This window comes from Lissotriton vulgaris, chromosome 4_1, assembly GCF_964263255.1.
Source record: "Lissotriton vulgaris chromosome 4_1, aLisVul1.2, whole genome shotgun sequence".
In the NCBI taxonomy this organism is placed as follows: Eukaryota; Metazoa; Chordata; class Amphibia; order Caudata; family Salamandridae; genus Lissotriton; species Lissotriton vulgaris.
The window spans coordinates 1,207,411,540-1,207,429,156 of record NC_141691.1 but is presented as its reverse complement, the minus strand read 5'-3'; the positions used below and the strand labels follow the sequence as shown (position 1 = coordinate 1,207,429,156).

The 17,617-nt window shown below is 39.7% G+C and overlaps 1 protein-coding gene across 1 annotated transcript in view; it reads right to left on the bottom strand.

The window, feature by feature from the left end:
- The window catches only part of LOC147723043 (poly(rC)-binding protein 3-like), a 2,582,273-nt gene that overhangs the window by 373,298 nt on the left and 2,191,358 nt on the right, over nucleotides 1-17,617 (bottom strand). The window lies entirely within an intron of this gene.

Below are 17,617 nucleotides of genomic sequence, written 5' to 3'. Positions count from 1 at the left end.
AAGGCCGGGTTTGCAGATGATGCAGAAATTACAATTGAAAAATAAAATCATAATGTAAATTTAAAATAAGGAAAAGTTTGGGGATATTTCCTGATTCCACGACTGCTTGTTTGTTTTTGCCCTTTTTATTGTTATTGACTATTAGGGTCTTAGCCTGCGTTTTTGATCTTGCTTTTTGTTCGTACTGATAGATGTCTCTGTGTTTGTATCCTCTCTGGATGAATTTTTTCTTAGTTTCTTCAAATGTTATTTCCATCTCACTTGGTTGTGAACAGTTTCTTTTCATCCGTATAAATTCCCCATAAGGGATGCTCTTTTGAGTGATTGAGGATGAAAGCTGGAACCATGTAACACACTATTGGTTGCAGTCCGTGTCCTGTAGACTGTTGTGTGTATTTTGTTCTTACTGATGTACACCTTTGTATCTAAAAAGTCAATCTCTTTACGGTTGATATTGTGGGTAAATTTAAATCCCACCTCATTGTTGTTCAGAATCTCCATATATTCAGAAAATTATGATTCAGTTTCTCTCCATAACAAAAAAATATCGTCGATGAATCTTAACCAAAATACCTACTATATATATATCTATATTTATCTATCTATCTATCTATCTATCTATCTATCTATCTATCTATATACATATATATATATATATATATATATATATATATATATATATATATATATATATATATATATATATATATATATATGTATATTGCAACACGTATCAACTTAGTGAAGTCGAAAGGATGGCAAGCAGACAGGTATCCGATTTGGTGAATTATTTATTGCAAACCCCCCTCACCCCAGACAGACGCGTTTCGCTATACAAGCTTCGTCAGTGTCAGTCTGAGTTAAAAATCGATCGCCATTTAAACCCCACCAGTCATTACTCTGTTCATCGAAATAGAAGATGGTAAAGATGATGAAAGCGGTGGCCATCTTTAAATATATGTATCCACATACATTACACTTGTTTAACCTGGCGAATAATAAAGTTCTCAAGTGCTTAATATTAAAAACATTGTAACAACAAACAATTAATCATTTAAGTACATACTGATGATTTTGTTCATGGGGAATCGTGACCGGATCCTACATGTCATACTTAGGATATCACACAATTCTAATTTATGTGCCTATAAATGGGTGTATCCCCTGTGTATATTTTTCATAGTTTCTGTCAAGGAAACTATTGGTCACTAACCAATTATTCTTGTTGGTCGTATCGCCCTGTATGGGCAGAGATCTTATTTAAGATGCAATGAGCTGTGTTGTCACATGTCAGACTCACGGGTGCTTGGAGATTAGAGTTGTTATTACATATTTATCTCTTCAGCTGATAATCAGGTTGAACGGGCTTAAATTTCACATGGTGCCATGTGTTGATTTATAGGTGAACCCACATTTCCTCATCATTGTTAAGACCCCATGATGTCATAGTTTTAAGGTCAATGATATATCTGGACTCTAGAATCCGGAGTGCCTTTTCTCTATCTCCCCCTCGTTCTAGGCAGTTTACTTGATCTATGCAGTAAAAACATAGGATATCCCTATTACTTTGGTGACATTCTGTAAAATGGCGAGCCACCGGATAAGATTTATCCTTATTAGCGATTGCTCGCATGTGCTCGAGGATCCTAAGTTTGGTGGGGTTAATGGTGCTACCTATATACCGCTGTTTACAAGGGCACTCTAGGCAATAGATGGTGTAATCTGAGTTGCAGCTTAGGAGTTTTGTTATATTTCTGTTTGGTCTATCTTCTCCCGTTCTCCCTGGGTATTCAAAAACTTTTTTGCTATGTTTGCACGCTTTACAGCAAAGACATGGAAAGAACCCCTTTGTGTTGGTTAAATTGGGGGGCTGGGTTTTTTGAGGAGAAATGACTACGGACTAGATGGTCCGACAATGAAAGGGAGAGACGATAAGTCATCAAAGGCCTATTTGGGAGATGTTTTTTCAAGATGTTGTCAGTGTTTAAGATGTGTAGTTTTTCTTAAAACTGTGGACCAGATAACCTGATTTAGTATTAAAGTTTGTGATCATTCTTACTTGATCATCATCTTTTTGCACATTTTTGACCACCAGGAGATCCCTACTATTAACTGTTGACGCTTTTTCAGCAGCTTGTTTTAGTATGTTACTGGAGTAGCCCCTACTCTGGAACCTCTTATTGGCATCAGCTTTAGCATGTTGGAAATCTAAATCTGCTGAACAATTCCTTTTCAAGCGTAAAAGTTCCCCATAAGGTACATTCTTAATTAGACTCTTCGGGTGATAGCTTGCCGCGTGTAACACAGCATTTCCCGCTGTGGGTTTTCTATAGAGTCTCGTTTGGAGAGTATCGTTGTATACAAATACCTCCAAATCCAAATAACATACGCTGGTCACACTTATTGTGCTGGTGAATCTCAAGTTCAGGTCATTATTGTTCAGGATGGCGATGTAATCCTCAGCCGAGGTTCGATCGCAGAGCCACACAATAAAAAGATCGTCTATATACCTTGTCCATATTAAAATCTTATCACTCCATGCGTCATTAGTTGCTCCCCATGCCTCGTGCTTCTCCCACCAGCCCACGAACAAGTTCGCGTAGCTGGGGGAGAATTACGAGCCCATAGAAGTACCCCTGATTTGTTTATACAATTGGCCTGAGAAAAGGAAGATATTATTATATAGACAGAATCTCATCATGCTTAATAACATGCTACTGTGTGCCTGATATCTGTCCGGTTTCCTGTCTAGGAACCATTTAGTAGCTGTCAGACCGTTTTGATGGGCTATACAGGTATGCAAATTAACCACATCTAGCGTTATTAAAAGCATGTCTGGTTCCCAAGAGATATTGTCCATCATGCGGAGGAAATCTTGTGTGTCCCTCACATATGAGGGTAAGTCTTTCACAAAGGGGGCAAGATATGAGTCACTGAAGCGGGATTTTTTTTCCAAAAGGCTGCCAATCACCGACACAATCGGTCGCCCAGGTGGTCTCTTGGCGTTTTGGTGGATTTTGGGCAAATGGTAAAAGGTGGGTAATATTGGTGATTCACATTGAAGAAATAAAAGTTCATCCATATTTAGAATGCCTTCTTCCTTCCATTTCATCAACATTGTTTGGTATTCTGTTGTACTCTTGACATACCCGGCTCTCTTTATGATAGTGTAACACTCTGTGTCTTTTAATTGTCTTAGTGCTTCCTGTTCATAATTCTCCTTACTGAAGATCACATTATTTCCCCCCTTGTCCGAGGGCTTAATCTCAATCATTTTGTCATTTTTAAGGGACTTAATGGCATCCCATTCCCTTCTCGTGATGTTTGAGGTTCTCATGTCCATCCTATCTTTTGCCATTTTTTTTTCGAAGTCCGCAGATACCGCTTCATTAAAGACATCGATAGCATCGTGAGAAGCATTAGGCAGTTTTTTAGATTTATTTCTCAGATTGCTCGGATCTTGTACTTTTGTTAAAGGTACAGTGTCATTTTTTTCATTTTGCGACCCCCTTTCCTGGATTTCTTGTGTAGGAGTCAATAGTAAATTCAAAAGAGTGTTTGAATCTTCTTCTTCAGGTTCCTCCGTGGCGTTTTCCAAATACGTTCCCACAGCCGTATTTTTAGGATGTAGAAGAAAGTTTTTTTTGAACTTTAATTTGCGAATGTATCTGAATAGATCTATTTTCGTGTCAACCAGGTTAAATTCACTCGCGGGACAGAAACTTAATCCCTTCTTTAGGACCTTGATTTCACCCCCTGTTAATGTTCTTTTGGACAGATTAATGATGTTGTGGTCCTCCGCCATGCTTATCTTCTCCTGCGGAAAAAATATGTGTGTGTATATATATATATATATATATATATATATATATGTATATATATATATATATATATATATATATATATTCCTTCACAAAACAAGGGTTAAAGTGACGTTTGGTTAACTTTGTCCATAGCACCTAAAAACAGGTTATAAACCCCTCCGAATTTTCACTGAAAAAATACAGTCAAACTGATATAAACCAAATTCTAAAAAACATTATGGTTAGATAAAGGAATCATAATTTGCGCCCCCGTCATGCACTTCTTATTATCTTACATGACATCACTCATTATATATTGAATGACATCATTGATGACAACACTGATGACACCATCCCCGTTACTGCAGTAACAGTTTTGATTTTTATAATGATTAGTAATGAACTTACATTATTTTAATATCACTAAACTGTTTTTTTATAAGCAGGAACTTAATTTTTATGACAGTACCTTGAAAATTGAGTGACTAGATTATTTTTTGTGAAGAATTTCTTTTGCAACACTATGCTGGGTCTCTTGCTCTATATTTTGTTATTTGCATTTTTGCATATTTGTTATATAGGTATATGATGCCCTGAGTGCGATGTGGGGGCATGGGGGTGTGTAGAGATGCATATAATCCTGTATGTTACATGGTTATGGAATGAATAATGGTATGTTTGTTAATGCTTGTCGCAGTAATCAGTGACTATACGATTTTCATTTGTTTGTATTAATCAGTGGTCATATGATACTGTTTTAATGTTCCACTGTACGCGAGTGCCTATAAAACATGAAGGTATGTTGCAGTATGAGACTGAGTGTTTTCATTTTTTACTGCAGTGTGTGGCATATTATGTTAGTTGTTCAATTTTGTTATACTGCATGAACAGTGTTAAAAGGGTTTCTTTGCCTAGGTTGCTTCTTTTATAGTAATGTATGACAAATGCGGCCTACTATTTTAAACAAAGTTTTTTTAATATGAATGTGATGGGTCAATTTGTGAAGTAGCATTAGGTTTTTGTAGTAGTGGTTACAGTATTATTAAATGGTGTATTCATAGGACAATTATGTGGATTAATACTTGTGCAATGTGTGTAACAGTACTTTAAGCATGCCAGTTAGTAAATATTATCTGTATAAAAATTATTTTCTTAAAGGAAGAGAGTAGTCTAGTGGTACTAAAGGATGATGTTATATGTAATGTCATCTGTGATATTATTAATGATGCCATTTGAAATGTAATTATTGAGGTCGAGTTATGCCATATGTGAGGTTTTAAGCCATGCATGATGGGAAACGATCTAAGGTTCACTTACCTCACCATAGTTGGTAAGTTAAAGCATTTCGTTGACAGTTTCCTTTTTAAGTTTGCTCCCCTTGATGGATCTGAACAACATGCCGTACACACAGAAGAATAAGCATGCTAAATGTGTGCCAAGTGTCATGTGGATCGGTCAATTGATGCCATCGTTATTATCAAATTAATAGTTTTTGTCACCTGCTTTTAACTGTGCCCTTCTTGATGAATATGCACCAAATTAAAATCATGCTAAGCATCCATCAAATGTAATACTAGTTCAACAAACAACACTTTAGAAATAGGCAGATAAAAACGTCATTTTTAACTGTTGAAATATCCCTATCCTTCTAAGTTTGATTAAGAGGTCCACTCAATTTGGGGCCTATAAAAAGCACTTTTCTAATACGAATTTCTCGGAAACTACTGAACAGATTTACAAAAAACCAAGCAAAATCACTTTCTTCAGTAAAGTTTGACTTTCAACCAAATGAGTTGTAATTCTGTTCAGTTGTTTTTTCATAAGAGAAAGAGCAAAGAATACTATTGGAATTAAAATGGAACATTTAACTTTATGGACTGCCACATAATAGGGCTCTGCCTGTTGGATCTGCACAAAATTTGACATTCTGAGACTCCAAATCAGATGAACATTTTACTGGAATATTTCATGCATATTCTTCAAATGACACCAACGTGAAAACAAGAATACCTTTTCAATAGAAACTATGAAGTAACCATAACTACACATGCACTACCACCACCTGTTTGATAAATGTATATATAACTTCATAAATCTATCTACAGCATTTCTAATATGACCCCATAGTGCCATATTGGAGTTGTTGTGATATTTACAAACCATTCTGTCTTCAGTATTGTGGTTTAGGATGTTACCAGAACCCTTCAATAGCAATATAGTACTATATTATACATGTTACCTGGCATTTTGTTTTTCGATGCATATTTGTTTTGGTGTAGGTGGGGTACTTTGAAGTAATTAGTTAAAAATCAGTTTTCTTGTAAGTGCCACTAAAAATGGGCACTGATTGGAATTAAAAATGATTAGGTTTTGTTTATGTTTCATAAACAAATTATCATCCAACAATAGACAATGGTGAGGCCCGTTGAATGTATACAATTCTAACGCTGCTGCATTTACTTCATAGTTATATATTTACCATATTTGCCACATAATTGCAGATTTCATTAAAAAAATATTTTTAGTTCAAATGGATTAAAAGAATACTTTCAGACATGGTACATATTGTCATTTTGCCACAGATGTTATATTATCTTGCAGTGTCGTGAGGTTAATAGGGCCTGTGTTCAAATGCTCCCATTTTTACATGTTCATGTTTAAAGTTGATATCTTTTTAGATAAGAAATTTTAGTACATTTTGATTGTGTGCAATAGTGTACTCCGAAAGCATTTTGCCTATCAATACGTTTCTTCATAAACACATTATCATACCATTGTATATTTTGTCCAAGGACCAAGTACACTGCCCAAAATGCCTTTCCATATTATTGTCTGTTCAGTAACGTCTCTGAATTGGTAGAATTAACAATCACAAGCATTTTAATGGATTGTCTTGGTCACTCCATGCCTGAATTGTAGCCCAGAATCTCATTACTATCCTGCGAGGGACAGCGGCCTGTTCGACACCAGGCTGGCTTCCAGATTACACGCACACAGGTAATTGGGGAGTTAGATCACTCCAAGGAATCTGGGAGAACCGCATTCACCCTATGTTCTATAGGATAGGTAGTGCTAGGTAGATGTATAATTGAATGTATTCATATAATCAATGCAATCATTATAATGGTTGAAGTAGTCATCTTTTTCACCATTCTTATATTGCTGGTTACAGTTCTGTTTCCTTCTACTAATGATTGCAGCACATGCATTTTACACAAGAATCCAATTGCTTCAATACATGCTTGAAATGCCAATTTGTGTATTTCTTGTGCGTACTGTAGGCATGCCTGGGATGATAACAAAAGGGTAGCTCGGTTTTCACAATTTCCTTGAAGGAATCACAGTTGTGGTGTTCAGAGGTTGCATACACCGTGAGATACCCTCTTTCATTTACGGGTCCAGATGGCACACTGTAAGCTAGCCAGGAACCAGGACCACATACTCTGATGGTATGAGTGGACTCAATCCCCATAATTTTGACCCGTATGTTTTCCAAATGCACAGTCTTACTGAATTAGTAGGAACCGTACCACATGGCACCACCAACTTTATAGGTCAGGCACTTATTTATTGGGTCTCCTGAGTAGTTTCCTTAAGTGTGCCCAAAGTCCCTAATCGCTATTTTAACAGAGACGTCCATGGTCTTAGGGAAAAATCATCCTAAGCTAAAATGGGGAACCCCTATTTCTGTCTGTAGGTTGTTCAAGCATGAACCACTCAAAGGATCACCCCATTATAGCTTACCTTCTCTAAATTCCATTCATTAAACCGGCTAATGCAGTACCAGTGGTTATACCAATAAATTGCAGACATGTAGTAACAGAGATGTTACAGCACCATGCGCTCGCTGTTGCAAGAGAGGATGTTAGCTTCGTGGTAGAGGCCCACTATGCATATAATACAGAAGCATTCAAGTCATGGGTAACATTTCTTGTAGCAGATGCCAACACTAGAAATTTCCACACATACACTGAAGCAGTAATTCCTAACAATTTCAGAGCTAAGGAAGATTTAAAAGTTGCAATTACTTTTCAGGAACACACAAACTGGTTTAAAGTCCCCTACCACATCCACAAGCAAACTTTAGACTGGGTCCCATCAGCAATGATGGGGCAACATGGCCAATCTTAGCTGGCTACACACTATATCCACAAATAGCAGCACTCACAGCAGGAGAGCTGCGCACACTTTACACAGATCTAGTTAGATTATACAGACACATGACAGTTTGTTATGCAAACAATAATATCAAACTCATCGAGGCCTGCTCAAGCTACACAACCACATTTAGCAATGCCAGCAATTAGTCCAATCACTATTAATGCATTTATGGGTAAGGTTCCCCACTAGATTGGAGGAGATTCCGTTCTGGATTGGATGGAAAACAAATCCGCTTGAAGCAGGTTATCCCATACAGTACTCAAAGATAAACACAGAATTCTCCCAATATGTCTACTTTTAGGGACGGTGCCCTCGGTAGAAGAATGAGAGCCACATGGGGCACAATATTTACTGCAATCTATTCCATAACGCATGGTGCACCATCCATAGCTGTTTTGCCTGATGTGCTCAAACAGATTCAATTAATTAATTGGCAATTTTGCTACAGTATCCTCAATTATATTAAGTAATTGAAAGGGGAGCAGCAGCATTGGCAGTACGCCAACACCTCTTAGGTTGCTTTAGCAGAACAAGTGTGTGGACTGTCTAAAATTATTGCTGAAACCTACACATTTATAGGTCGAGATAGTTAGGGGGCAAGACCTAATAAGCCTTAAAGGGCAATTCTGAAAAGGATATTCTGAGACAGGCATCAGAGTCTTCTAAAAAATGCTTCAATATTAAGAAAAATAAAAAGACAGTTACATCACAGGATAGATCTTCTCCACAAGAATCCTCTGAAAAGTGCTACAACTTGTATAACGGGGAAACTATAAAACAGCCTGATAGGTATCAGAATACTGATACAAGTCCTTTTCATTCCTTTCAGGAAACATTTGAAAAATGTTTGGAGAAAAGAGGACGATCAAAGCACAGGCCATAGGAGCATGTGAAACTGAAGAATAACTCACAACACTCTTCTGATATCACCATAAGAATACAACATACAAAATGTTAAACATAGATCATTTAGAGAAATTTCCATTGTCTGTGGGGGAAAACCATCAGCAGGTTGGTAAATTCAAGAATGTATTTCTCTGCCAGTTTTAACATTTCACTTCATGTCCTGTTTGAATCACTTTCGGGTAGGCAGAAAAGAAGCATTAGGGAGAATGTTGTAGTTAAAACATGGATCCTACCTTTCGAATACAGGTGTAAGAATGGGGAAACAGAAGTTTTTCTTACCAGTGTAGACTGCGAGAATACCTTCGGCCATTCTTTAGTTTGCAGGGAGACCACACTTCACAGAGCCTGTAATGCTTCAAAAGAAAAAGAAACAGTTGATGGACGGAATGCTGGACAATGCAGACATTCGCCCCCTGTCACAAGGATCTGGGTTTAATCCATCATTCTTTTGCTTACCACACCACCCGAGTTTGGACCCAGGCAAATGCAAATCAGTCTTGACCCTGTTCCTGGTGGGAGCAGTCCAGCCCGAACTGCCATGCCAGGTTTTTCCTGGACTGGGAACAAGCATCCTGGGACCGGTTTCAGGGCATCCCCCTTCCTCAGTCAGGCTAGCTTGTATAAAGTGGTGTAGTGAGCACGGATCCCATGTCTGGGCATATCCTTCCCACTTAGGGGGACATATGAAAAATAAATGATGGATTTAGGCACAGATCTCTGTACTGGGGTGAATGTATGATATTGTTCTGCATTCTGTCCATCAATTGTCCTTTTTCCATGGCTGAAAGCCGGAAACCGGTCCTAGGATGCTTGTTTCCAGTTCAGGGAGGACCTGGCCTATCAGTTCGGGCTGGACTGTTCCCATTGGGTGCAGGGTCAAGACTGATTTGCATATGGCTGGGTCGAAACTGGAAAGGCATGGTGAGCCAAACAATGATGCATTTAGGCCCAGATCTCTGTAATGGGATGAATGTACGACATTGTTCTCCGTTCTGTCCATCAATTGTTCTTTTTGTATGCTTCAAAAGCAAACTTAGCTTGTTATTTGAAGGGTTCCCCATCTACTTTAATTTGTCCAGCATTCAGATTGCTTTCCAATGGAAGCTGTTTGATGTTGAATGACCAAGGTTGCTGTGGGACAAGACTGGGAGTATCCTATGTGGTGACGGCTACCAGGTTGTGACCTGTTCTACGAATGTACTATTTCCATCAGCTCCTAAAATTAACGGTTTGGCCTTCAATTTCTATTTATAATGTGAACTTTGATAGGCTGAGCAGACTGAAAGCCTTATTGTTTCAGAAGGAACTTTCTTTAACATCTGAAAGAGAGACATTTGATCTCCTTTGTTCCACTGTTTCCTGAGTACTTTCAAGTGTGCCTTGGATCTGTGCCTTGGAATGCAATTGATATAATCTATGGATATGGAAATGCTGATGGGTCCATTAAGAATCCATTTTCAGAGATGTCACACGTGATTATAGTTGATGCAAAATGCATATCAGGAGCCTTCTGTGGATGCCTCGGCTCCTGGATTTTCAGATCCTGTCTCATCCTTTGTGGATGCGCTACTGACTGTCACACCTTCAGAGGCTACTGATTGGGTTGGACATGACCATGCATGTTCTTTGGAACTTGTGCCTGGGGCACCAAAAGGAACGCTGATTGCGGAATCTAGGAACAACATGGTTTTGGAACGCTTAAAACATTATTGGAGTTTTGAGAATTTTAATTTGGCATCTTTTTATTGTGAAATTTTATTTTTTCAATGCAGATAGTAACTCTGTACCTTTAAATTGTCTGTTAATGCAATTTGGCTTTCTTTATGCTGTATTATTAAAGTGAAATATTTTTTAGATTTTTAGGGTTTAATAATATATATCTTAATTTTGATCTTAGGGTTTATATTTAGTTTGACGCTTTTTAGTCTCCTTACAGACAAGGAGTGGGTGTCATCTTGTTAATAGGGCCCCTGCATAACCGCTCTCATTTTTACATGTTCATGTTTAAAGTTGATTTTTTTGATGATGACTTTCAGCACATTTTGCTTGTGTGCTTGCATGAGATAGTGTACTCCAAAAGTGTTTTGCTTATAAATAAATTTCTTCATAGGCACATTATCATACTTTCGTACATTTTGTCCATGGATCAAGTACACTGCACAAACTGGCTTTGCTTATTATTTTCTGGTTGGAGACAGCCCTGAATTGGTAGAATCAACAAAGACAGCCGGACCTGTACTCAGGCACAGTGTGAAAGGGTCCAGTTTTCACTACAAAATCTGCCCCAAGCCTTTGTTCGGTAGAGGAGATTTCCATGGATTGTTGTGGTCACCCCGTGCCTGACTTCTAGCCTAGCTGAATCTCATTATTAACCTGTGAGGGACGGCGGCCTGTTCCACACCAGACTGGCTTTTGGATGAAACACACACACAGGTAAATGGGGAGTTAGACTACTCCAAGGTATCTGGCAGGACCACATTCACCCTATGCTCTCTAAGATAGGTAGTAATAAGTAGCAGAATATATATGTATTCATATAATCAATGTAATAATTATATTGGTTGAATTATTCATCTTTTTCATAATGCTGGTTATAATGCTCTGTTTCCATCTACTAATCATTGCAGTGCATGTATTTTACACAAAAATTCAATTGCTTAAATAAATATGTGAAATGCCAATTTGTGTATTTCTTGTGTCTCCCTTTGGGCATGCCTCAGATAACAATGAAAGGGTAGATCAGTTTCTATGATTGATTTCCTTGGAGGATTTAGGTTATGTTCTGAGGTTGCAGACACCATCAGGTACCCTCAAAGTTTTACGGGTCCAGATGGCACACTGTGAGCTGACCAGGAATCAGGTCAACATATTCTAATGGTATGAGTGGACTCAGTTCCCGTAGTTTTGACATATATGGTGTTGAAACGCACAGTCTTACTGAATTAGTGGGAACCGTACAACAGTAGCATTCTCTTAATATCGCTGACAATGTTAAAGCTCTGCAGAGTTGTTTTAGGACTGCCATTTTCATGAAGAAACCATATTTCAAAAAGAACTATAAAATACTTTCTAGATTTAGTGGTTCCCTGTGAAATATGAGTTTTTAAACCACTGCATTTTGTGCAAGAAATGCAGCCAAACATGTGATTTATAGATTAAGGCAGGGTGGCGAACTCGGCTCCGCCAGCGGACTTTGCAGAATTTTGCCAACTCCACGCTCCCCAGAGTTTGGGCAAAAACTCAGATTCCGTGGCGTGGCCGAGTTTGCCCCTGCCAACCACCCCTTGGAGAGAATTAAGGGTGAGGAGCACCAGGTCTTACCTGGCTCTGGCGTTCTCTGCCATGCCCGGGCTGCCCTCCTCCTGATCTGGTCTCCTCCGTGCGAAATCATACCCGCTACGCAGTATGTCTTGGGAGAATTGTCCCTGCCTGTGCGCATGCGCAGTCCTCACAAGTCGTACAGCATAGGGGTTTTGCTTTTGCACCGAGAAGACCAGGACAAAAGAAGGGCAGCCCGGGCACGAACACCATATCCAGGTAAGTGTTGTAAAGCAGGTGGCAGTCTGGGGGTCAGGAACCCTCCAGGTCTGCTGCCTGCATGTAGGGTGGAGCAGAGGTCCACTGAGTTTTTAGGCAACTCCATGGAATTCCGCATAGTGGCACTCTGCCAACTCCCCCTACCCTTAAGATAGATAGATAGATAGATAGAAAGATAAATAGATAGATAGATAGATAGATAGATAGATAGATAGATAGATAGATAGATAGATAGATAGATAGATAGATAGATAGTAAAAACTCAGTCAGTCAAGATATCTTTATTCGACTCAATTAAAAGTCATACAAAGAAGATAGTAAAAACTCAAAGAATGTGACATATGGCTCCAACGCAAAGCCTAAGAACCTCTGAAACTTGTGAGCTATGGTATACTTTTCAAAACATAAGATTTGCCCCACTATAAAAATCATAACTTACAAGCAAAATGGGCTACTCATGGCCTCGCAAATGTACACAAATTACATCAATAACATCATTGCTTAACCCGTTAAGTGTGCCACAAATTCCGCCCCAGTGCGGACGTTCCATTGCGCGGGCGGGATCGGAACGTTCAGCGGACGTGCGCAGCACTAGCGAGGTAGTGCACACGACGTCCGCCGAACGTTCGCAGCACTTAAAGGGTTAAATCCACATCAACGTACCTTTTCAATCATCAAGGTATGTAGATGTGGAGTTAAGAGTAGTAAACCAACCCTTATCTTACCTTCTTGAGCACTCAAAGTGTTACTCAAGGAAGTGGTAAGGGGTAGACACTGGGAATTCAATAAATCGAATAACATCAGTCAAAATTCCAGAAGTGGATTAAGCTGAGGAAAGTTGTGCTTTCTTGTGACTCGCGTAAATATTGGTCTTTATTAGCCAAATACTATAATTCTAGAATCAAAGCTGAGGCCATCTCAATATCTGATGCAGAGTGGACCCAATATATCTCACATCTATATGCAACTAATTTGAGTTGTGGGACTTTGTTGGAGACAAATTAGAGTCTCCTTCATTGAATGTCTTGTGCCCCCTTTCTTGTGAGGAGATAGAGTTTCATTAATGGCACAAGGTATTCTGGGGCGAAGGGCCCGGGCAAACTTTCAATGTCTCTTATTAAACAAGAGGTTTCTCCATGGGCGCTTTTTTCTCAGCCAGGTGTTTCAAAATTGTTATTTGCATTGGGTCATACTGCCCTCCTGGAAAGATGGTGTAGTGGTGTCTTTATATAAAAAAGGGTCCTAAACCTCTACCACTAGCTTCAGGCCGATTGCATTATTGGATGTTATTGAAACACTATTTGCCAAGAGTATTCCTATTCACCTTCAGGACTGGGCATTTGGTAATAACCTTGACCCTGTGGAGCAGGCTGGTTTTCATGAAGCAGAGGTGCTTACTTGCACCCCTTCTTTTCTCCTTTTACCTCCATGACTTACCTAGCAGAGCTGGACAGCGTAAGAGGGACCTACCTAAACTAGGAATGATGAATGTTGGTTATAATCGCTACGCTGATGATGTTTTGTTAAATGTAACACCGGTAGGACTACAGAAGCATTTTTCTGAACTGGGAAACTACACTGAGGAATTTTTGCATACAAAAATAAACAGCTCTAAGAGCAAAGTTAAGGTTTTTAGGTGTTAGGGGTGCAGAGTTAGGAAGGATTTGCAATGGTTTCTGGGGAAAGATAAGCTGGAAGTGGTGAAGCTGTACCCATTTCTTGGTAGACTTTTTTCTAGTAATTGCTTAACTAGTGATCATGTTAGTCATTGTAGAAGTAAGGCATTACCCCAAGCCTCAGCCATTCTCAGACTATATAAGTGTTGGGGGCAAAGGCATATTGCAGATGTTTTGGGGGCATACAAGATTACAATCTCACCTTAATTGAGCTATGCCTGTGAAGTAATGGAAGAGCGGTATTGGCCCTTTTTCAAGTAGGTTAAAGGTTGCATTAGGCGCAAATTTGTAATTTGACATTTTCAGCTGTACCTTCGGCTCTCCAGTGTGAATTTGGGCTCCTCTCTACGAATGGTGTTTGCCATGGCAGCTGTTTAAGGGTGGGGGGAACAACATACTGAATAGTGACTTGTGTACCATCCGGGCTGCATTAAAATATGAAATATTTTATTTCTTGAAGGGAAGAAAGCTTTGGACATGTTTGAAATTGGTCAGAGTGAGGTGGCACCCTTCCCAAAGCATATTTAAAAAATTTGATTAAATAATCAATTTATGAATTTAGTTGGAGAAGGGATGTTGTACTGTGTACTTAGCATGCCCGGAATGAAATAGTAGCGGAGAGTAGCATTTGTAAAAAAACACAACAACCATATGTTCTATGGAACCTTCCTAATTTTTGCATAGAACAATTTTGATATTAAGGCTGAATTTGCTTCCACTACGAATCATCACTGGAGCCTGGGAAGGATTACCTAGGGATGAAAGGCTTTGTGATCATTGTGGGAATTAACTCCAAAGTCAAAATCATGTGTTATTTGTTTGCCGCCTCCTACATCCATTGCGAGTTCGCTGTTAAGACCATTATTTTTAAAATATAATATTACTTCGGTAGTGGAGTCCAGTAAACGTCGTTTTGCACCACCATCGGAAATAGTCTGTTCAAATTGTTTTTCATTTTTTGAAATAATGTTTAAATATTTTCTAGATATGTTTGGCTATTGTAATTCTACATTAATTGTATTTAGCTTTGCATTTGTGGAACAGGGCATTTTATGCCATAAGAGTTTGCACAGTACAAATAATTTTACTGTATTATTATTGTTCCATAAAATTGAACGCACTGTATAAATAGAAGTACTGTATAAGAGTCATAGTGTAAAACGTTTTATCACTATTTCTTTATTGAATTATTACACCTGGACAGTTTCCTTTGTTATTGCCTCGTTACGTTTGGTTGATTTAACTGCGCACTTGCACTTTATTTGTCTGCAGGGCTTTTTATCAAAGTAGAGTATGTTCACATGCTGATTTAAATCTTCGTGCCATTCCATATGTTTTACACTGTGTGAATTGCTTTTCATAAAATTTTGTCTATATTTTATGTGGATCTTTTTGAGTTCCAAATCATAATAAACTTTGACTTTGAATAACCTCAGTCAACTCAATACTCTACATAAAAGTGCAGGTTGCGCTGTAGGCTAATTGCATATAAACTTCCTGTTTGTTCAGTCGCGTTGTGGAAGGGAGTCTTGCCGGTGGCAGTGGCAGGCTCTTTCCGCTCGCGCTGGCAACTTTTACAGCTCTCCCTGTTTAGCGCTGATTACAGCGTCTTTTAATGTTTAGGCACTAGCCTCTTTTTAAAAACGTTTAAAACTGTTCTGTTGGATTGTAATTGCACTCACCTATCTGCCGACTCCCGCCCCGGTCCGCCGCGTCCATTTCTGGGCGTTTGTTTGCGGAGGGTGAGGAGGAGCCTAGCACTTCCGGGCTCGGGCGGATGGTCAGCGCTCTAGTTGCCCCTACAGCCTATAAATGTGTATTGGTCAGCGACCGCGCAGCGGACGCGTGCAGCGGGCGCGCCGGAAGCGCGCCGAAGTCGAGCCAAAGTCAAGCCCGTCTGCGCCCGTCCGCGGCCGGACGGGGCGCGGGGCCAGAAACCCTGGTCAATCACAGCCCCCGCCATTACGGTATGACAAACATACTCTGCTCAGTCTACGCCCTGCCCTTATGTCATCTTGTTTACACTCTATGGAGGCGCTATCAGTACACGATTGTTCAGTGTGCCATTTTACACCTAGCACCGGCTCTTCTGACACCCCCCATAAAAGTGTTTTAAAAGCTGCACTACTTAATTGTCGATCTCTAAGCAAACATAACATCCAAATTTATCACCTCCTTGAGGATGAAGCTCTTGAGATTCTATTTCTGACCGAAACCTGGCTTGGTGAGCACTCTGATCCCGATATCATCGAGGCGATGCCTCCAGGATACTCCCTCGCCAGGCTCGATAGGCAGGATGGTAGGGGAGGCGGAATAGCCATTGCCGTCAGAGCCCCCTTGGAATGCTCTTTATCGCCGGTGAATATTGATCACTGCGAAGCTGGATCTTTCACTATTATAGTGAGTCCTAAATATTCCCTATCTGGCATTCTTCTATACAGACCCCCGGGAAGACTGTTTGATTTTACGTGCAGCCTTATAGAGGCCACAGCCCATCTTGCTTTAAGGAAATCTAGACTTTTGGTGTTAGGTGATATGAATATACACTTTGATGATGCTGGGGACAAAGACGCCATCAGCATACAAGCAGAATTACTGTCTCTGCAGCTAGATCTTAAACATCAAAGCCCCACTCATAGACAGGGTCACCTGCTTGATCCAGTATTTAGCAACTGGAACGGAGTAAAAGTGCTTCCTCCTGTTCCCGTGCCTTGGTCTGACCATTTTGTGATTCCCTTACACATATTAGCAACTGAAACCGTAGTCAAGAATGAAAACCTGCAGACCTATCGCTGTCGCAAATGGAAAATTTTTAATCCTAATACGTTTGCTGACAAGCTTGAACTGGCTGGACCCCCCAAAGGCTCCGACTGTGAGACCGCCTATACTTGTCTAAAAAATACTATCCTCACTGCCCTTGATGAAACTGCTCCCATCCGTAGATCAGTGACCAACAAGAAATTGAGGAAACCTTCCCCATGGTTTACATCTGAACTTCAAGATGCCAAAACCGCCTGTAAAAAACTGGAACGAGATTGGCGTGTCAATTTCTGTCCCACTGCTAAAGACCACTATAAAAAAGAGCAAGCAAGATATTATAAATTGATCCGTTCCGCTAAAGCTCTACACTATAAGACCCGAATAGGTGAAGCAGAAAACTCCTCTAAGGAGCTTTTTAAAAATTTTAAGGAAATCTCGGTAGTCACCAACGAGAGCAATGCCCTTAATGACTCGGTGGCGAAATGCAATGATATTGCCAAATACTTTGCTAATAAAATCACTACCATCTATTCTAATTTCTCCACCGACATGCCATCAGGATCTGACTTTACTGAAAATCTGGAGCTCATCCATACTAAAAAATGCCTGACCAGTTTCTCTGTTCCTCACACTACTGCTCTTACCAGCATCTGTAGGAGCATAAAGTCTGGCTCTCCTCGGGACCCTGCCCCCCCCAGGATACTTACAGCCAGTCTAGAGGTCCTTGAGTATCACTTCAGGCACATCCTCCAACTTTCTTTCTCTACGGCCACC